Source organism: Salmo salar, chromosome ssa28, assembly GCF_905237065.1.
Source record: "Salmo salar chromosome ssa28, Ssal_v3.1, whole genome shotgun sequence".
Taxonomy (NCBI): domain Eukaryota; kingdom Metazoa; phylum Chordata; class Actinopteri; order Salmoniformes; family Salmonidae; genus Salmo; species Salmo salar.
In genome coordinates, this window is record NC_059469.1 from 39,189,699 (window position 1) to 39,211,473 (window position 21,775).

The window sequence follows — 21,775 nt, forward strand, 5'->3', positions numbered from 1 at the left end:
TATAACCCTGGGCCCCATCTTGTTTACGTGTCTTTGTCCCTTCCCTTTATCCTTGAGGACAAAGATAAACCTGTGAAATTGTTCTTGGATTCCAACTGAGGCACTTCAATGTGCTTGACTGTCTGGGCCTCACCATCTGACCTTGTTAATAGCTGTGGGGCTGTTTGCAAAGGTCTCACATAAATACATCTAGGCCATACATGAAAGAACACTTGTCACCTTCCTTAACCCTTGTGTGGTGTTCACGTTTTTGTTATTCACCTAATGTTCACGGGTCTGATGGACCCACAACATTATTGGGTTTTTTAAAACAATACAGCCATAACAATTTACATAAAAATACTACATACTTATATGTTGACTTAAATCAGTTACAAGCAACATAGACGGCATACATGGTTAATATTTGCCATTTACCTGCTAGATCACATCAATAAAAGCGCTATTAGTTTTTTTTGTTGTTGATGAAATTAGATTTTTTTGTAAACAAATGAATTATACTCAAGACGGGTGGAATAAATCATTTTTTATCTTCAACAAATATAAATGAAACAAGATTTTCATCACTACTGATGTTTATTACTTTGAACTGAACAAATTTGAAGGACAAATTTTACGTACAATATTTTACGGAAGTGAAAAATGAGCACAAATTGAACACAAATTAATGCCGGTCTACACCCCACATAAGGGACAGAGTTTTTTTACTGTGTGTGTATTGCAAATGTATTTCTTGTACTTGATACATGTGTACTGTGTCTTCCTGTCCTTCTTGGGCCCACACACATCTCAGTGCTTCTTGTTGCTACCGGCTGCAATCTAGAATGATGAAAACACTTAGTTCAGGCATTTTACTAACACCTCATTCACTCACTCACATATATAAACTCAGCAAAAAAAGAAACATCCTCTCACTGTCAACTGTGTTTATTTTCAGCAAACTTAACATGTGTAAATATTTGTTTGAACATAACAAGATTCAACAACTGAGACATAAACTGAACAAGCTCCACAGACATGTGACTAACAGAAATGGAATAATGTGTCCCTCAACAAAGGGGGGGGTCAAAATCTAAAGTAACAGTCAGTATCTGGTGTGGCCACCTGCTGCATTAAGTACTGCTGTGCATCTCCTCCTAATGGACTGCAACAGATTTGCCAGTTCTTGCTGTGAGATGTTACCCCACTCTCCACCAAGCCACCTGCAAGTTCCCAGACATTTCTGGGGGGAATGGACCTCACCCTCCGATCCAACAGGTCCCAGATGTGCTCAATGGGATTGAGATCCGGGCTCTTCGCTGGCCATGGCAGAACACTGACATTCCTGTTTTGCAGGAAATCACGCACAGAACGAGCAGTATGGCTGGTGGCATTGTCATGCTGGAGAGTCATGTCAGGATGAGCCTGCAGGAAGGGTACCACATGAGGGAGGAGGATGTCTTCCCTGTAACGCACAGCGTTGAGATTGCCTGCAATGACATCAAGCTCAGTCCGATGATGCTGTGACATACCGCCCCAGACCATGACGGACCCTCCACCCCCAAATCGATCCCGCTCCAGAGTACAGGCCTCGGTGTAACGCTCATTCCTTCGACGATAAACGCGAATCCGACCATCACCCCTGGTGAGACAAAACTGCGACTCGTCAGTGAAGAGCACTTTCTGCCAGTCCTGTCTGGTCCAGCGACGGTGGGTTTGTGCCCATAGGCGACGTTGTTGCCGGTGATGTCTGGTGAGGACCTGCCTTACAACAGGCCTACAAGCCCTCAGTCCAGCCTCTCTCAGCCTATTGCGCACAGTCTGAGCACTGATGGAGGGATTGTGCGTTCCTGGTGTAACTCGGGCAGTTGTTGTTGCCATCCTGTACCTGTCCCGCAGGTGTGATGTTCGGATGTACTGATCCTGTGCAGGTGTTGTTACATGGGGTCTGCCACTGCGAGGACGATAAGCTGTCCGTCTTGTTTCCCTGTAACACTGTCTTAGGCATCTCACAGTACGGACATTGCAATTTATTGCCCTGGCCACATCTTCAGTCCTCATGCCTCCTTGCAGCATGCCCAAGGCACGTTCACGCAGATGAGCAGGGACCCTGGGCATCTTTCCTTTGGTGTTTTTCAGAGTCAGTAGAAAGGCCTCTTTAGTGTCCTAAGTTTTTATAACTGTGACCTTAATTGCCTACCGTCTGTAAGCTGTTAGTGTCTTAACGACAGTTCCACAGGTGCATGTTCATGAATTGTTTATGGTTCATTGAACAAGCATGGGGAAACGGTGTTTAAACCCTTTACAATGAATATCTGTGAAGTTATTTGGATTTTTACTAATTATCTTTGAAAGACAGCGTCCTGAAAAGGGGATGTTTCTTTTTTTGCTGAGTTTAGTTACTTCCCGTATTGGAGTTGTTGGTTCTGTGGGTCGGGTGGATGGGGCACCAGCATCCTCCTCCTGAATCCTCCTCACGATGGCTGCAGAAGCTGGGGTCCTTGGGATATGTTGCCTCCTCTGGATTTGAGATCTTACCAACGCCTCGCCCAGCTCCTCGAGAAAGAGCCGTCTCCTCTGGAGCTTCCCTCTGTTCCAATCTGGATTCAACGCCGTCCAAATGACAAACGTGTTGTACGCCGAGATGTCCAAGATGTTGGATAATATCACAAGTGGCCAGCGTAGGGTTCTTCTTTTGCAGCTGTAGCCAGTCACCAGCTTGTCTAAATTGTTCACCCCTCCTTTTGTGGCATTGTAGTCAATTATTATTTCTGGTTTTTGATGTTCCTGGCCACAGATTCTCTCATCCCTATGCAGCAAACTCATGAGTACCACATTGTTGCCTTTCTTTGGCACGTAGGACGCTAGGGACGTGTCGGCGGTGAACACAAACTTAGAGGAATTGATAGGCCTGTTCCGTGTATTCAACAGCTTGAGGTGGAAGCTCTGGCTTGTTTTTCCGTACTGTTCCTACCATCGTTAGCTTCCTCTTGAGGAGCTCCTGTCCCAGCTTGTGCGAAGTGAAAAGGTTATCGCATGTGATGTTGTGGCCATGGAGTCCCTGTGTCACGTCCAGGACAACCTGCTTCCTTTGGTTCTTCTCAGGGGCTCCTCCATCTGGCTTCCCCGTATACACGTGCAATTTCCACGAATATGATGACGTAACATCACAGGCAGCCCAGATCTTGATTCCACATTTGTCGGGTTTAGACGGTATGTATTGCCTGAAGGGGCAGCGGCCCCTAAATGGCATAAGCTGCACAGTAACGTTGGGCCCAGGGTTGTAAAACAGGGGAAGGCAGTCCACCCACTTGTCCCACACTGACCTGATTGCAGCTAGCTTCTCTCTGCCGCCGAGCTGGTCTGGTGTCTCGGTTATCGAAGCTGATAATCAATGGAAATAATATGGAAGTTTTCCAGAGACGTTGTTGTACTGAAAAGTTACCTGCCAGTTTCTGCATCACACAGGGATTCTGTCGATTCCCCCATTGGATCTGAAAACACCAGCAAGGATAAGAACCTCAAAATATGCATGTAAATGAGTTTGGTCCATCTCCTTCCATCTCTCTCCAAAAACACACCTTCCCTCCAAATTAGTGCAGTCCAGAATGATTTTCTGGATGGTGTCTGGGATGGACAATGTATCAAAATAATGTATTGTAATAATGTATTGTAATAACATTGGGCAGGTTCCTGCAAGACATTGTGTAGTTTCACACAGTACAAAGGGTAAAGAGTGTGAGAAAAGCAGGAGGCAGGCAGACAGACAGGCAGACAGACAGGCAGGCAGACAGACAGGCAGGCAGACAGACAGGCAGGCAGGCAGACAGGCAGGCAGGCAGGGAGACAGGCAGGGAGACAGGCAGGCAGGCAGGGAGACAGACAGGCAGGCAGGCAGGGAGACAGACAGGCAGGGAGACAGACAGGCAGGGAGACAGGCAGGCAGACAGACAGGCAGGCAGGCAGACAGGCAGGCAGACAGACAGACAGGCAGGGAGACAGACAGGCAGGGAGACAGACAGACGGGCAGGGAGACAGACAGACGGGCAGGGAGACAGACAGACGGGCAGGGAGACAGACAGGCAGGGAGACAGACAGGCAGGGAGACAGACAGGCAGGGAGACAGACAGGCAGGGAGACAGACAGGCAGGGAGACAGACAGACGGGCAGGGAGACAGACGGGCAGGGAGACAGACAGGCAAACAGGACATTCATTAATCTGGACATTAAGATAATTTTAATTGCGCGAATGTCAACATTATCCTGTAACTGAATAATGTAATAACGTATTTTATAATGTAATAACACTGGATAATGTCAGAAAAAGCCAGGTTAATTTAATAAAATGGTTGAACTGATATGCAACTGTTTATATGCACAAAATAATGTGATTATTGTGGATAGATTAATATAATAGTTTGTTTTAAACGTTTACATGCTTTGCAAGAACGATTTCCCTAATAATCCTGTTTACATGGACATATCTGAAGTCATGATGGCACTCGGATAAATGCTAAATCAAAATACAAGTAGATTTTTGTTGTTGTTGAAAAGCCTATTTTATTCTGAGTTTGGACGTATAAAGTTTGATTGTGAAATCTATTTCTAGGATGCAGAATTTAAGTTTTTCCTAATTCGCTCGCTGGCACATGCTCAGATCAAATACGCCGCACGAACACCGATTTAAGCAGAGTAAGGTGTTTACATGACTATTGTCATAATATTGCCATAATCAGTTTAATATCGAATTATTAGTGTGCATGTAAATGTACTCATTTTGTCCCAGACACAGCGGCTGTGGGAAGACACTAGTGAAAGTGTGAAGCTGTCTACGAGGTTGTAATGTGGGGGGTTGACATAGCTGAAAAGAAAGTTACCTCCTTCGAGACAGTGAAAGTGTGAAGCTGTCTACGAGGTTGTAATGTGGGGGGTTGACATAGCTGAAAAGAAAGTTACCTCCTTCGAGACAGTGAAAGTGTGATGCTGTCTACGAGGTTGTAATGTAGGGGTTGACATAGCTGTAAGGAAAGTTACCTTCTTCTAGACCTGTGTGTGCAGGGGGGTTAATGCCCTGTATTTTCTTCTGTAAACTCTTGGAGCCCTTTTGACTCTTACAACTTCACACCTGTGCCTAGCTTCAACCTTGAGCCTCTGTAATTAGCTTCTAGATCTGAACACACCAGACCGTGTCCCTCAATGACATGTTAAGGGTCCCATTCCCAGCTGTCTTGCGTGTGTGTGTGTGTGAGGTGGAGGGGGGAGAGGTGCATTCGAATCTTGCTCGATGAACCAATGTTATTTATTGAAGGGGTTAAAGGGACAGTTCACCCAAATTATATAATTACATATTGGTTTCCTTACCCTGTAAGCGGTCTATGGACAAAGCTAAGACAGCAATCCATGCTTTGGTTTTGCTTACCTGGCCACTGCCACTTTTTAGCATTTGTGGCCCAAAACCAATGCAAGTCAATATCCAGATATTAGGAAACCAATATGTATTTTTGACAATTGGGTGAACTATCCCTTTAAGGGTTTATTTGAGTCTTACTTGATGTACTTGAACACATGGACTCACCTTAACCTTTTTTTTCCTGGCATCCTTTGTCTCCATAGAATGGAATGAGTGGAAGAGATGAGATATGATATATGATATACTTTATTGTCCAGCACCAAGATTGAACTCCCAGGGATTCATAGGAAATCGGTGGGTGTCATGGTCTGTATCTCAAAGACTGAGAAAATGGCCTTGATTTTAAAGGACCTCACTTCAATGTTATATCTGATTTTGGTGTAGGTATTTTTTTTTTTAAATTTAATATTCAAAATAGTGTAGGGACTATGTTATATGCTTCTCATAACTTACCAGTAGTGGCATTGGAAGCCAGTCAAGAGGTGGGAATGGTACAGGCCGTTTTCTACTTAACCCGTAGTGGACAATGTGACACAGTCGTTTCACCCTTACTGTAGGCTGGGGAAACAAAAGAAGTGTTATCTCGTTTCCTAGTAGCCTTTTTAATATATATATTTTTTTTCAATTACAGGTAAGAAAAACATCTTACCCCTTAGTGGGAAATAGATGTTACTATATTTACCATCTGTTGTTGACAGTCATGTAATTAATGTTTTGTTTAATAAATGTTGTTAATGTTTAGTTGAATAAATATTTTGTTAATACTAGTACAGTAATGTAGTTCATGTTTTGTTTAATACATTTTGTTGATCAATATAGTAATGTAATTCATTTAATAAATTGATCACAACATAAAACTGTTTCCTAAATGTCTCATTAATATTGTGCATTGCTTTGTGACCCACAAAATAAAATAGATATCATCTTTATGCCGTAAGATATGTAGTGATTAGATTAGTTGTCCATCATTTATGACTTATTAAGACAACAACAAACTCCTAATGACAAGCTTAAACCCTCCCAATGGACAACAGTTGTCCTTTATGTTGAAATAGATGTCGTTTGAAAGTGCTCCTCCGGCACTTCTGGGACCCCCTCTGATGTTAGGGCAAGATACAGCATATGTGACCCGATTCAGGAATCTTAGGCGTATGTCGCAAGTCACGACTTCACAGGAGAGCCGTTTGAACGTAAGGGGGGGGGGGCAGAAATGCCTTCTTGAACATGTAAACCTTCCCACTAGCCATGATTGGCTGAGATAATGAGTGGGCTGGACATGCCGAGAGAGGAGTTCGGATTGGTCTGCCATAGAAGCTCGTCACTCTGTGTTGTTAATCCTGTTTTTTAATGTATTGTGTAGTGGAGCTGCATAAGTGTTGCTCTCCACTTTCTGGAGAGCCACGTTCTATCGGTTCGGTTACCAGAGATGCGACCCAGTCGTTCAATCTTTTTGTTCTGTATCTATGGATGCGACCCAGTCGTTTGTTCTAAATGTCCACTGGCTGGCAACGTTCTAAATGTTCCATTGCCATACTGGCTGGCAACGTTCTAAATGTTCCATTGCCATACTGGCTGGCAACGTTCTAAATGTTCCATTGCCATACTGGCTGGCAACGTTCTAAATGTTCCATTGCCATACTGGCTGGCAACGTTCTAATGTTCCATTGCATACTGGCTGGCACGTTCTAAATGTTCCATTGCCATACTGGCTGGCAACGTTCTAAATGTTCCTTTGCCTTACTGGCTGGCAACGTTCTAAATGTTCCATTGCCATACTGGCTGGCAACGTTCTTATCCCTTGCCTGCTAGGTAGCCAACTACGGCTAACAAAAGTAGTTATTAGTGACATTTATTTGGACACATCCATAAAAATGTGCTAATGAGGCGCGATTTCGCCTGGCGTAGAAAATGTGTTCTCTCGTCAGGACACTGTTGTTCCGAGGAGCTAGCCAACAAACACAGATAACACAATCACTTCAAACTGAAGCTGGAAAGACTAGCTGCACTTCATTTCATTTGACCTTTTTTTCAATTGACATTTCTTTGTATATATCCATGAAAAACTGATTCATGATTTTGATTGGCTGAGAAACGCTGCCTGCCTGTCTGTCTTATCCCGACTCCCGACACGTTCATTACTATGGGACAGTTGGAGATCGAATTTGAAAATTGAAATAATGTTGCAAATGTCAGATAGACAGACAGCAAGGTTTATACAAATCTCCGCTGTTGAAAACTAAATGTTAGTCTAAATGAAATTTGAGATGATGTCTTAGTGGAGATTTATAGTGGAGATCAAGTGTATAAATTGCCTGGCTGGGCTGATGAGACAGCGGATTGCGCAGCCATATGAAACAGAGTAAATGGGCATTTTAATCAGCATTCAGGATTAGACCCACACATTGTATAATAGCATATAACGCAGAACGTGGATTAAAAGTGTCCTAGTATTGTATCAGAGCACCAGAGCATTTTCAATGAAATGCCTAAAAAATAGTGGCTACATACATCTACATTTTAGAAACATTATCAAACCCGAGAGAAAAAAAAAAATACATATATGATTGCCAGAATCTTTAAAATATTAAAAGGCAATTGAATATATAATATGAGCACCTTACCTCCAGAGGCTCAGGACCCAGTCAGGCGAGCAGTCTAGCTGTTCTGAGTAGCCTACATTGCTGTGGAGAAGTATTTCTATCTGCTGTAGAGGAGCCTGCTAATAATAGTACCTGTCTGCCAGCAAAGACATCAATCACACTCCCATGACAGTCCACAGTTCCTCATAATATGGTAAATACACGCCGGACCTGCTACAATCTTATCTGTTGACCATTATGTTAATTAAGGCTTTTCAAAAATGCAGGTTATTCATCAGAAATCTGTTAGATAATATCCTAATTTGTCAAGGCCACTTTTGCAGTTCACACTCGTTCACAGTTTTCACCATCAATGACCTGAGTTATAAAGAAATTATATTGAAAGAATTGTATCCATTCCTGATACATAAATGCTAAAGGTAGAAAGCAGGATGTAAAATATAATGAGGTGTAGGCCTAGCTGTTGCCATATCTCAACTCGCTGGTTTCCCATATAAACAAATACTATATTACAATGACAAGAAATACAATAAACAAATACTATTTTACAATGACTAGAAATACAATGCTTTATAACCACATCATAATGCATTATAACCACATCATAATTCATCATAACCACATCATAACGCATTATAAACACATCATAATTCATCATAACCACATCATAACGCATTATAAACACATCATAATGCATTATAACCACATCATAACCACATCAAAATGCATTATAACCACATCATAATTCATCATAATGCATTATAACCACATCATAATTCATCATAACCACATCATAATGCATTATAACCACATCGTACTGCATCATACCTACCTCGTACAATAGTACAGTACTTTGAGCAAGGCAGTTAACCTCCAACAACAACTGCTCCCTGGGCGCTGATGACGTCGATTAAGGCAGCCACCCGCACCCCTCTGATTCAGAGCCGTTGGGTTAAATGCGGAAGACACATTTCAGTTGAATGCATTCAGTTGTGCAACTGAATAGGTATCCCCTTTGTTGGTCAACTGAGTAGGTACCACCTTTCCCCAACTGCCGGCATGTTTCCCCATTTTTCATTTGATTTACAGTAGGCTACATACTGTTTCTGTGTTTGAGAGTTAAGGCTAGGGTTGAACAGGCATGTTGACAGGTCGAGCAGGTCGAGAGCTTCAAGTTCCTCAGTGTCTACATGGTCCACACACACCAACACAAGTCTTGTAGAAGGCACGACAATGCCTCTTCCCCCTCAGGAGCACGAAAAGATTCAGCATGGGCCCTCAGATCCCCAAAACGTTCTACAGCTGCACCATTGAGATCATCTTGACTAGCTGCATCACTGCCTGGTACAGCTGGCTGCATCGCCGCCTGGTACGGCCGTCTGCATCACCGCCTGGTACGGCTGGCTGCATCACCGCCTGGTATGGCAACTGCTCGGCCTCCGACCACAAGGCGCTACAGAGGGTAGTATGTAGGGTACAGTACATCACTGGGGCCGAGCTCCCTGGCATCCAGGACCTCTATACCAGGCGGTAGACTGTTCTCTCTGCTACCTCACGGCAAGCGGTACCGATGCACCAAGTCTGGAACCAACAGGACCCTGAACAGCTTCTACCCCCAAGCCAAACGACTGATAAATAGTTAGTCCGGGTAGTTAGTCCAACTATTTAACTATCTGCATTGACCCTTTTTGACTCATCACATACGCTGCTGCTACTGTTCATTATTTAACCTGTTGCCTAGTCACTTTATCCCTATGTACCTGCATATGTACATATCTCCCTCAATTACCTCGTACCCCTGCACATCGACATGGTCTGCAGATGAAGGATGAAGCCGAGGGCTGCAGATGAAGGATTCAGGAGGGAAATGAGAATGGACCGGATGAAGCCGAGGGCTGCAGATGAAGGATTCAGGAGGGGAATGAGAATGGACCGGATGAAGCCGAGGGCTGCAGATGAAGGATTCAGGAGGGGAATGAGAATGGACCGGATGAAGCCGAGGGCTGCAGATGAAGGATTCAGGAGGGGAATGAGAATGGACCGGATGAAGCCGAGGGCTGCAGATGAAGGATTCAGAAGGGGAATGAGAATGGACCGGATGAAGCCGAGGGCTGCAGATGAAGGATTCAGGAGGGGAATGAGAATGGACCGGATGAAGCCGAGGGCTGCAGATGAAGGATTCAGGAGGGGAATGAGAATGGACCGGATGAACCTTGAGGAACCAGGCTCAGCTGTTGATCTAATCCTGTATTTGGCGGGTTGGGTACGATTCGGTGTGGGAGGTAGATGGGGTCTGTGAAATGTGGCAGGGACTGGATGACTGTGCCTGAGTTAATGCAGGTTCTGAAAGATGAGGATTTTGTGTGTTGATGATGTCAGAGCGGATGTAAGAATGAGAGTGACGTCGCTCAGCCACGACGAAGCAGTAAACATCAAGTTATATGAACGATGGAGAGAGATGTGAAAGGGAGCAGAGTTACAGCCTCGCTCTATCCAATTGTAGCAGTAGGATCAAGTTACAACCCGCCCATTTCTTGACAGATAGCTGAACTAGCCAATTACTTGTTGAATTTAGTCCTGGCAGCTGAGTTATTTAGAGATGCTTCCAGACAGCTGAAAAATACTTTTTCCCAATCCTGTAGGTTTACACCAGGGCTCTCCATCCCTGTTCCTGGAGAGATACCCCTCCTGTAGGGTTTTAACTCCAACCCTGTTCCTGGAGAGATACCCTCCTGTAGGTTTACACCAGGGCTCCCCATCCCTGTTCCTGGAGAGATACCCCTCCTGTAGGTTTTAACTCCAACCCTGTTCCTGGAGAGATACCCTCCTGTAGGTTTACACCAGGGCTCTCCAACCCTGTTCCTGGAGAGATACCCTCCTGTAGGGTTTTAACTCCAACCCTGTTCCTGGAGAGATACTCCTCCCGCCCAGGAAATGTTGTGAAAGCAAGTAGCTTGCTGGTCCGTGATAGGAGAGGAACGAGGGATATAAACAGCCATTGAAAAACAAAATCAAAAAAGCTCTAAAGCTCTAAAGCATGAAACGCCAAGAGCCAACTGACTTGAACAGCGAGGTTGAGAGACGAACAGGGTAGAGGTTAGTAGGGTGCGCGGAAGGTCTGCTGGACAAACACATCAAACTTGGCTTTCAATAGTTATCGTTAGGTGTAAAATCGAATTTTATTAAGAAGAGAAATTGTGGAAATAGCCATAATTATGACTTTGTGGCTGTTCTTCATAAATCAGCAGATCGTTAATGACCTATTTACTGACACTTTATGTATAGTCCTGTAATACTTCATTTGAAATGACACACCTTCGGTCATTCATAACACCACATCCTTAAAGACTCTTATCACATGACCCTGTACTTACTTTAAAGTCAGACCCATTTGATCGGAACACAAGTAAAGGCTAAATGATGGTAACACAAATGTATTAACGCTTACGGGAATTACAAATAAAGTTAGCAGGTGTGTTAGGGAATGTTTTGTCACCTGGATAAGGACAGAAATACTCTAAATGGGTAGATGGGGTTCGCTTCGTATTATTATATTATATTATTATATTCCTTTTTTTCCGTTTACAAATCTCATGACGTGACTATGAGACGTGTCTGTTTCTAGACGGATTTGTATTTAACTGAGACTGCTAACTTGATACATTTCGTTAGCTTGCTAGCTAGCTAGCAATAACGATGAAGTCGTCGAAATTATTTGAAATAACGATTTGGAGGTAGCTATGTATTTCTAACGCAACACTTCACTGCTACAAACTCATTTAAATTACAGTAAATTAAGGTTAATGTACTTGTTTGTCGCTGTCCGGCGGGCATTTGATTTGTGAACTTGGTACATGTGCTCTTACTGCGCTACAGAAACGGCGCTAACCAAACAACAGTGCAGGACATGCACACTGAATTAAAGGACAACTACACTCAAAACTGAAAGCTTCTTCGATTTTTCCCAGATCTCAAAAGTCTTCCCCTTGATGTGTTCACAACAATACTTAAACCACATCAAATCCAATGTTGTTGTTTTTCTATTTAATAAAAAAAAGTGTGAAAAAAAACAGGGGGGAAAAACCAGAAAAATGGGTGAAATCCGAAATCTGGAAAACAAAACCTAGAATTTTTTTTTTTTAAAATCAGATTTTACAAGGTCCTAACAAACTATTTTGCTCTGCATGACTGCACTTTAGAGTGTGTCATCCTGCAGCACGGCATTTTGGGTAAAGCTGAGGTCAGGTCCAATATTGGCTATGCATCCAAGAGGAAAAGAGGTTGGGCCATCCTATAAATGTTTTAGAATAATATAACATACACAATTTAGCATGACAACGCTATCAATGCTCTGTGAAGCCTCAATTTAATATGATTTATAAAGCCTTTATTAAGTAGTGCTTATGCCACACTTTATAAAGCACAGGTTTATGTCCTATTTGACCTAGTGGGTTATGTCAAATTTGACATGGGTGATTCTGTCACACAGTTATGCCACATTTATGAACCCTTTAATAGAACATGATATACGGTTATAGATTATTAGTAACACATTTATGTAGTGTTTATGAAGGCTTTATGAATGCTTTATAAGCTGTCATTTAAAGCGGGACCCAAGATTCATTTAGAAAATCTCTAGCCTGAGTAACGACAACGTGATTTTACAGTTTAGTCAGTGGATGCTTGGCTTTCTTCCCTCAGTCACTGCCATGTTCGTATGTCAATGGTTTCATGTTGTCTTTAACCTCAGCGACAAATTCCTGTCAAAGGACAAATAAATGAAGTAAACATTACTGTGTCTAGGGTAAATGTCATCTAATGTCATTATCTGGGGGAAAAATTCTTGTCAGAAAACCCCACGACTTCTAAGAATCAATTTTACAGCCAGTCAAAATGTTTACAACGACTTAAATAAATATAATCCATGCTACCCTATTCATTGGAGTGGTAGATGCCAGATCAACATGCTGAGGACATACATCAGCCAGTATCCCCTGGCATCTTTACCGTCCCATACATCAGCCACGTCCCATGGGAGCATTGGAGTGGTAGATGCCAGATCAACATGCTGAGGACATACATCAGCCACGTCCCATGAGACTGTATAGATGTCAGGGAATACTGAGAGTTATGCTTCTCTTCTAGCAGAGCCATGCCCCTTTTAATGTGCTGCAGTCTGGAAACACTTTATGCTGTCTGTGTGTGTGTGTGTGTGTGTGTGTGTGTGTGTGTGTGTGTGTGTGTGTGTGTGTGTGTGTGTGTGTGTGTGTGTGTGTGCTGCAGCTCTATAGTTCTGCTGTAGTCATCAAGTCATGAAATCAGCTCATCGTTCTGTGAGAAAGCCAGAGATATGTACGTCTTTTCGAAGCCTATGATTAGTCAGAAATTACCAAGTGTCCAAAACATGACTGATATTTAGTCATCACTGTGGTAATGGGCTCTATGGAACAGGCCTCTATGGAACTGGCCTCTATGGAACTGGCCTCTATGGAATTGGCCTCTATGGAACAGGCCTCTATGGAACTGGCCTCTATGGAACTGGCCTCTATGGAACTGGCCTCTATGGAACTGGCCTCTATGGAACTGGCCTCTATGGAACAGGCCTCTATGGAACTGGCCTCTATGGAAATGGTCTCTATGGAACAGGCCTCTATGGAACAGGCCTCTATGGAACTGGCCTCTATGGAACTGGCCTCTATGGAACTGGCCTCTATGGAACTGGCCTCTATGGAAATGGCCTCTATGGAACTGGCCTCTATGGAACTGGCCTCTATGGAACTGGCCTCTATGGAAATGGCCTCTATGGAAATGGCCTCTATGGAACTGGCCTCTATGGAACTGGCCTCTATGGAAATGGCCTCTATGGAAGTGGCCTCTATGGAACTGGCCTCTATGGAAATGGCCTCTATGGAAATGGCCTCTATGGAACTGGCCTCTATGGAACTGGCCTCTATGGAACTGGCCTCTATGGAACTGGCCTCTATGGAAATGGCCTGGTAGTAGTTAAAAGGGAACAGTTTTGGAGATGATGGGAACATCATTAGACTAAAGGTGAGGACACACCTTTAGTGCTATAAATTCTCAGACAACCCAAAGATTCCTTGATGCCCTTCCAGACTGCCTCTGCCTACCCAAGGACGTCAGAGGACAAAAATCAGTTAACCACCTAACCGAGGAACTCAATTTAACCTTGCGCAATACCCTAGATGCAGTTGCACCCCTAAAAACTAAAAACATCTGTCATAAGAAACTAGCTCCCTGGTATACAGAAAATACACGAGCTCTGAAGCAAGCTTCCAGAAAATTGGAACGGAAATGGCGCCACACCAAACTGGAAGTCTTCCGACTAGCTTGGAAAGACAGTACCGTGCAGTATCGAAGAGCCCTCACTGCTGCTCGATCATCCTATTTTTCCAACTTAATTGAGGAAAATAAGAACAATCCGAAATTTCTTTTTGATACTGTCGCAAAGCTAACTAAAAAGCAGCCTTCGCAAATGGAGGATGGCTTTCACTTCAGCAGTAATACATTTATGAACTTCTTTGAGGAAAAGATCATGATCATTAGAAAGCAAATTACGGACTCCTCTTTAAATCTGGGTATTCCTCCAAAGCTCCATTGTCCTGAGTCTGCACAACCCTGCCAGGACCTAGGATCAAGGGAGATACTAAAGTGTTTTAGTACTATATCTCTTGACGCAATGATGAAAATAATCATGGCCTCCAAACCCTCAAGCTGCATACTGGACCCTATTCCAACTAAACTACTGAAAGAGCTGCTTCCTGTGCTTGGCCCTCCTATGTTGAACATAATAAACGGCTCTCTATCCACCGGATGTGTACCAAGCTCACTAAAAGTGGCAGTAATAAAGCCTCTCTTGAAAAAGCCGAATCTTGATCCAGAAATTATAAAAAACTATCGGCCTATATCGAATCTTCCATTCCTCTCAAAAATTTTAGAAAAAGCTGTTGCACAGCAACTCACTGCCTTCCTGAAGACAAACAATGTATACGAAACGCTTCAGTCTGGTTTTAGACCCCATCATAGCACTGAGACTGCACTTGTGAAGGTGGTAAATGACCTTTTAATGACGTCAGACCGAGGCTCTGCATCTGTCCTCGTGCTCCTAGATCTTAGTGCCGCTTTTGATACCATCGATCACCACATTCTTTTGGAGAGATTGGAAACCCAAATTGGTCTACATGGACAAGTTCTGGCCTGGTTTAGATCTTATCTGTCGGAAAGATATCAGTTTGTCTCTGTGAATGGTTTGTCCTCTGACAAATCAATTGTAAATTTCGGTGTTCCTCAAGGTTCCGTTTTAGGACCACTATTGTTTTCACTATATATTTTACCTCTTGGGGATGTCATTCGAAAACATAATGTTAAATTTCACTGCTATGCGGACGACACACAGCTGTACATTTCAATGAAACATGGTGAAGCCCCAAAATTGCCCTCGCTAGAAGCCTGTGTTTCAGACATAAAGAAGTGGATGGCTGCAAACTTTCTACTTTTAAACTCGGACAAAACAGAGATGCTTGTTCTAGGTCCCAAGAAACAAAGAGATCTTCTGTTGAATCTGACAATTAATCTGGATGGTTGTACAGTCGTCTCAAATAAAACTGTGAAGGACCTCGGCGTTACTCTGGACCCTGATCTCTCTTTTGAAGAACATATCAAGACTGTTTCAAGGACAGCTTTTTTCCATCTACGTAACATTGCAAAAATCAGACATTTTCTGTCCAAAAATGACGCAGAAAAATTAATCCATGCTTTTGTTACTTCTAGGCTGGACTACTGCAATGCTCTACTTTCCGGCTACCCGGATAAAGCACTAAATAAACTTCAGTTAGTGCTAAATACGGCTGCTAGAATCCTGACTAGAACCAAAAAATTTGATCATATTACCCCAGTGCTAGCCTCCCTACACTGGCTTCCTGTTAAGGCAAGGGCTGATTTCAAGGTTTTACTGCTAACCTACAAAGCATTACATGGGCTTGCTCCTACCTATCTTTCCGATTTGGTCCTGCCGTACATACCTACACGTACGCTACGGTCACAAGACGCAGGCCTCCTAATTGTCCCTAGAATTTCTAAGCAAACGGCTGGAGGTAGGGCTTTCTCCTATAGAGCTCAATTTTTATGGAATGGTCTGCCTAACAATGTGAGAGACGCAGACTCAGTCTCAACCTTTAAGTCTTTACTGAAGACTTATCTCTTCAGTAGGTGCTATGATTAAGTATAGTCTGGCCCGGGAGTGTGAAGGTGAACGGAAAGGCTGGAGCAACGAACCGCCCTTGCTGTCTCTGCCTTGCCGGTTCCCCTCTTTCCACTGGGATTCTCTGCCTCTAACCCTTTTACAGGGGCTGAGTCACTGGCCTACTGGTGTTCTTCCATGCCGTCCATGGGAGGGTTTCTCTTGTCTTATCCGGTGTCCTGTGTGTATTTAAATATGCTCTCTCTAATTCTCTCTTTCTCTCTTTCTGTCTTTCTCTCGTAGGACCTGAGCCCTAGGACCATTCCTCAGGACTCCATGGTATGATGACTCCTTGCTGTCCCCAGTCCACCTGGCCGTGCTGCTGCTCCAGTTTCAACTGTTCTGCCTGCGGCTATGGAACCCTGACCTGTTCACCGGACGTGCTTGTTGCACCCTCGACAACTACTATGATTATTATTATTTGACCATGCTGGTCATTTATGAACATTTTAACATTTTAACATTTTGACCATGTTCTGTTATAATATCCACCCTGCACAGCCAGAAGAGGACTGGCCACCCCTCATAGCCTGGTTCCTCTCTAGGTTTCTAATCTCCACCCTGCACAGCCAGAAGAGGACTGGCCACCCCTCATAGCCTGGTTCCTCTCTAGGTTTCTTCCTAGGTTTTTGGCCTTTCTAGGGAGTTTTTCCTAGGGAGTTTTTCCTAGCCACCGTGCTTCTTTCACATGCTTTGCTTGCTGTTTGGGGTTTTAGGCTGGGTTTCTGTACAGCACTTTGAGAATATCAGCTGATGTAAGAAGGGCTATATAAAAATAAATTTGATTTGATTTGATTTGACAACAGTTCACCTGACACAAGACTGAATCCAAACATTACAACTGTTGATTTGATGTACTGTACTTTTCACAACATTTCTTAAAATAATGAAATCTGAAAAAAACTCTGTATACATTCAGTAACATGATAGGAATATTCCTGTAAAATGTTGGGGTAGGTGCAACATAAGACAAAAAATAAATTAAAAAAATGACAAGGGTTTGAGTGAGAGGACTAACTGGTGTCTCCAAGTGGACACACACCTCTCCAAACTGTGTTCACAATTCCTTAGTCATTTCAAAGCACTTTTATAACTCAAAGAATAGTCTTCAACTACAGGAAGGAGTCATGAGTGCATTCAGGTGTGTGTGACGCGCCAAACTTTCTTCACAATAAACAAACACGGGCACGTTCTGTTCAGAAGAACAACGACGGCGTGTCATCTGGTAACATCTAACATAGTGATCATAAACGTCGACGCTGTAAACGACGTCAGTTTTATGATGTGGTTTGAAGTGTTTGTATGACATCGAAGCTGTATTTATTACAATGTCAGATTTTTTTCTAAATACATCGACTCCTCTGGATTCACAGCGATTCCCCTTCACTCGGCATGTATTTATTACAATGTCAGATTTTTTTCTAAATACATCGACTCCTCTGGATTCACAGCGATTCCCCTTCACTCGGACAACAACATAATGTTCTAACAGTTTCCCAGTCAGCTGGAGGGATGAGGCGGCATCTTCTTGTCACAGCACAGTGCTCTAGTTCAGAACAGCTGTCAGTCAAATACAGAGCTGTGAAGTGGAGAAACTGAGCTCTGACGTCATGTATAGCATGTTACTCTACAGCCACTGTGTTCCAATTATAGGCGCTTATCATTGCCCAAATATGCAATCAACCCCTATACGGGTAAAAATGTAAAGGCTTAATTGGAACCATGAACAATTACTAGGGTTAGAGAGGAGGTCTGGTACTGGGGTTAGAGAGGAGGTTAGAGAGGAGGTCTGGTACTGGGGTTAGAGAGGAGGTCTGGTACTGGGGTTAGAGAGGAGGTTAGAGAGGAGGTCTGGTACTGGGGTTAGAGAGGAGGTCTGGTACTGGGGTTAGAGAGGAGGTTAGAGAGGAGGTCTGGTACTGGGGTTAGAGAGGAGATTAGAGAGGAGGTCTGGTACTGGGGTTAGAGAGGAGGTCTGGTACTGGGGTTAGAGAGGAGGTCTGGTACTGGGGTTAGAGAGGAGGTCTGGTACTGGGGTTAGAGAGGAGGTCTGGTACTGGGGTTAGAGAGGAGGTCTGGTACTGGGGTTAGAGAGGAGGTCTGGTACTGGGGTTAGAGAGGAGGTCTGGTACTGGGGTTAGAGAGGAGGTTAGAGAGGAGGTCTGGTACTGGGGTTAGAGAGGAGGTCTGGTATTGGGGTTAGAGAGGAGGTCTGGTACTGGGGTTAGAGAGGAGGTCTGGTACTGGGGTTAGAGAGGAGGTCTGGTACTGGGGTTAGAGAGGAGGTCTGGTACTGGGGTTAGAGAGGAGGTTAGAGAGGAGGTCTGGTACTGGGGTTAGAGAGGAGGTTAGAGAGGAGGTCTGGTACTGGGGTTAGAGAGGAGATTAGAGAGGAGGTCTGGTACTGGGGTTAGAGAGGAGGTCTGGTACTGGGGTTAGAGAGGAGGTCTGGTACTGGGGTTAGAGAGGAGGTCTGGTACTGGGGTTAGAGAGGAGGTCTGGTACTATTTATGGGAACAGCATTTGGACTGTGTTTCTTTCAACAGAACAATCAGATTCCCAGTTGAATGTGCAGCTGGGGATTGTCAAGCAACACTGGGGGCTGATTGTGTCTGGTTCTGGTGCTGTTGGCTCTGTTGTTACTGATGATGAATGTGGTAACTAGGGGGTTCTGATGGGTTCTGGTGCTGTTGGCTGGGAAAACTGTTAAAGAGCTGGGGGCTGAGAGAGACAGAGGAGACACTGGAATGTGGGGTTCATTAAGACATCTCTGAGATCCACACACGCACGCACGCACGCACGCACACATACCACACACACACACCACACACACCACACACACACACACACACACACACACACACACACACACACACACACACACACATGGAATACATACGGTAGAATGTTCACTGTATAATGTTCAAAGATTATAGTTTCAGAATGTATGACTCTACTTGGTCCTCCTGTCCAGTGGTAGTCTCTGCTTGGTCCTCCTGTCCAGTGGTAGTCTCTGCTTGGTCCTCCCATCTCAGTGGTAGTCTCTGCTTGGTCCTCCTGTCCAGTGGTAGTCTCTACTGGTCCTCCTGTCCCCATCTCAGTGGTAGTCTCTACTGGTCCTCCTGTCCAGTGGTAGTCTCTACTGGTCCTCCTGTCCAGTGGTAGTCTCTACTGGTCCTCCTGTCCAGTGGTGGTCTCTACTGGTCCTCCTGTCCAGTGGTAGTCTCTACTGGTCCTCCTGTCCCCATCTCAGTGGTAGTCTCTACTGGTCCTCCTGTCCAGTGGTAGTCTCTACTGGTCCTCCTGTCCAGTGGTAGTCTCTACTGGTCCTCCTGTCCAGTGGTGGTCTCTACTGGTCCTCCTGTCCAGTGGTAGTCTCTGCTTGGTCCTCCTGTCCAGTGGTAGTCTCTGCTTGGTCCTCCTGTCCCCATCTCAGTGGTAGTCTCTGCTTGGTCCTCCTGTCCAGTGGTAGTCTCTGCTTGGTCCTCCTGTCCCATATCAGTGGTAGTCTCTACTGGTTATCCTGTCCAGTGGTAGTCTCTACTTGGTCCTCCTGTCCCATCTCAGTGGTAGTCTCTAATGGTCCTCCTGTCCCCATCTCAGTGGTAGTCTCTACTGGTCCTCCTGTCCAGTGGTAGTCTCTACTGGTCCTCCTGTCCAGTGGTAGTCTCTACTGGTCCTCCTGTCCAGTGGTGGTCTCTACTGGTCCTCCTGTCCAGTGGTAGTCTCTACTGGTCCTCCTGTCCAGTGGTGGTCTCTACTGGTCCTCCTGTCCAGTGGTAGTCTCTGCTGGTCCTCCTGTCCCATCTCAGTGGTAGTCTCTACTGGTCCTCCTGTCCAGTGGTAGTCTCTACTGGTCCTCCTGTCCAGTGGTAGTCTCTGCTGGTCCTCCTGTCCCCATCTCAGTGGTAGTCTCTGCTTGGTCCTCCTGTCCAGTGGTAGTCTCTGCTTGGTCCTCCTGTCCCATATCAGTGGTAGTCTCTACTGGTTATCCTGTCCAGTGGTAGTCTCTACTTGGTCCTCCTGTCCCATCTCAGTGGTAGTCTCTACTGGTCCTCCTGTCCCCATCTCAGTGGTAGTCTCTACTGGTCCTCCTGTCCAGTGGTAGTCTCTACTGGTCCTCCTGTCCAGTGGTAGTCTCTACTGGTCCTCCTGTCCAGTGGTGGTCTCTACTGGTCCTCCTGTCCAGTGGTAGTCTCTACTGGTCCTCCTGTCCAGTGGTGGTCTCTACTGGTCCTCCTGTCCAGTGGTAGTCTCTGCTGGTCCTCCTGTCCCATCTCAGTGGTAGTCTCTACTGGTCCTCCTGTCCAGTGGTAGTCTCTACTGGTCCTCCTGTCCAGTGGTAGTCTCTGCTGGTCCTCCTGTCCCATCTCAGTGGTAGTCTCTGCTTGGTCCTCCTGTCCAGTGGTAGTCTCTACTGGTCCTCCTGTCCCATCTCAGTGGTAGTCTCTGCTTGGTCCTCCTGTCCCATATCAGTGGTAGTCTCTACTGGTTATCCTGTCCAGTGGTAGTCTCTACTTGGTCCTCCTGTCCCATCTCAGTGGTAGTCTCTACTGGTCCTCCTGTCCCCATCTCAGTGGTAGTCTCTACTGGTCCTCCTGTCCAGTGGTAGTCTCTACTGGTCCTCCTGTCCAGTGGTAGTCTCTACTGGTCCTCCTGTCCAGTGGTAGTCTCTGCTGGTCCTCCTGTCCCATCTCAGTGGTAGTCTCTGCTGGTCCTCCTGTCCCATCTCAGTGGTAGTCTCTACTGGTCCTCCTGTCCAGTGGTAGTCTCTACTGGTCCTCCTGTCCAGTGGTGGTCTCTACTGGTCCTCCTGTCCAGTGGTAGTCTCTGCTGGTCCTCCTGTCCCATCTCAGTGGTAGTCTCTGCTGGTCCTCCTGTCCCATCTCAGTGGTAGTCTCTGCTGGTCCTCCTGTCCCATCTCAGTGGTAGTCTCTACTTGGTCCAGTGTCGTCCGGGTTAGGGGAGTGTTTGGTCGGCAGGGATGTCCTTGTCCCATCATGCACTAGCAACTCCTGTGGCGGGCCCGGGCGCAGTGCACGCTGACACGGTCGCCAGGTGTACGATGTTTCCTCCGACACATTGGTGCGGCTGGCTTCCTGGTTAAGAGGGCATTGTGTCAAGAAGCAGTGCGGCTTGGCTGGGTTGTGTTTCGCAGGATACACGGCTCTCGACCTTCACCTCTCCCGAGTCCATGCGGAAGTTGCAGCGATGAGACAAGACTGTAACTACCAATTGGAAACCACGAAATTAGGGAGAAAAAGGGCAAAAAAATCAAAAAAATTATTTACAACAAAATACAGTCAAAATTGTACATGTACGGTTGAAGTAGGAAGTTTACATACACTTAGGTTGGAGTCGTTAAAACTCGTTTTTCAGCCGCTCCACAAATTTCTTGTTAACAAACTATAGTTGTGGCAAGTCGGTTAGGACATCTACTTTGTCATTTGTCAAGTCATTTTTCCAACAATTGTTTACAGACAGATTATTTCACTGATAATTCACTGTATCACAGTTCCAGTGGGT

The 21,775-nt window shown here is 44.9% G+C and overlaps 1 long non-coding RNA gene across 1 annotated transcript; it reads right to left on the reverse strand.

The window, feature by feature from the left end:
* Positions 1–563: 563 nt before the first annotated feature.
* On the reverse strand, positions 564–8,063 carry LOC106590814 (uncharacterized). Its single transcript, XR_006762623.1, has 4 exons — positions 8,011–8,063; positions 5,843–5,947; positions 3,425–3,473; positions 564–819 (listed from the first exon to the last, which is right to left on the reverse strand). It is a non-coding gene; the product is annotated as an uncharacterized lncRNA (long non-coding RNA).
* Between the last annotated feature and the right edge of the window lie 13,712 nt (positions 8,064–21,775).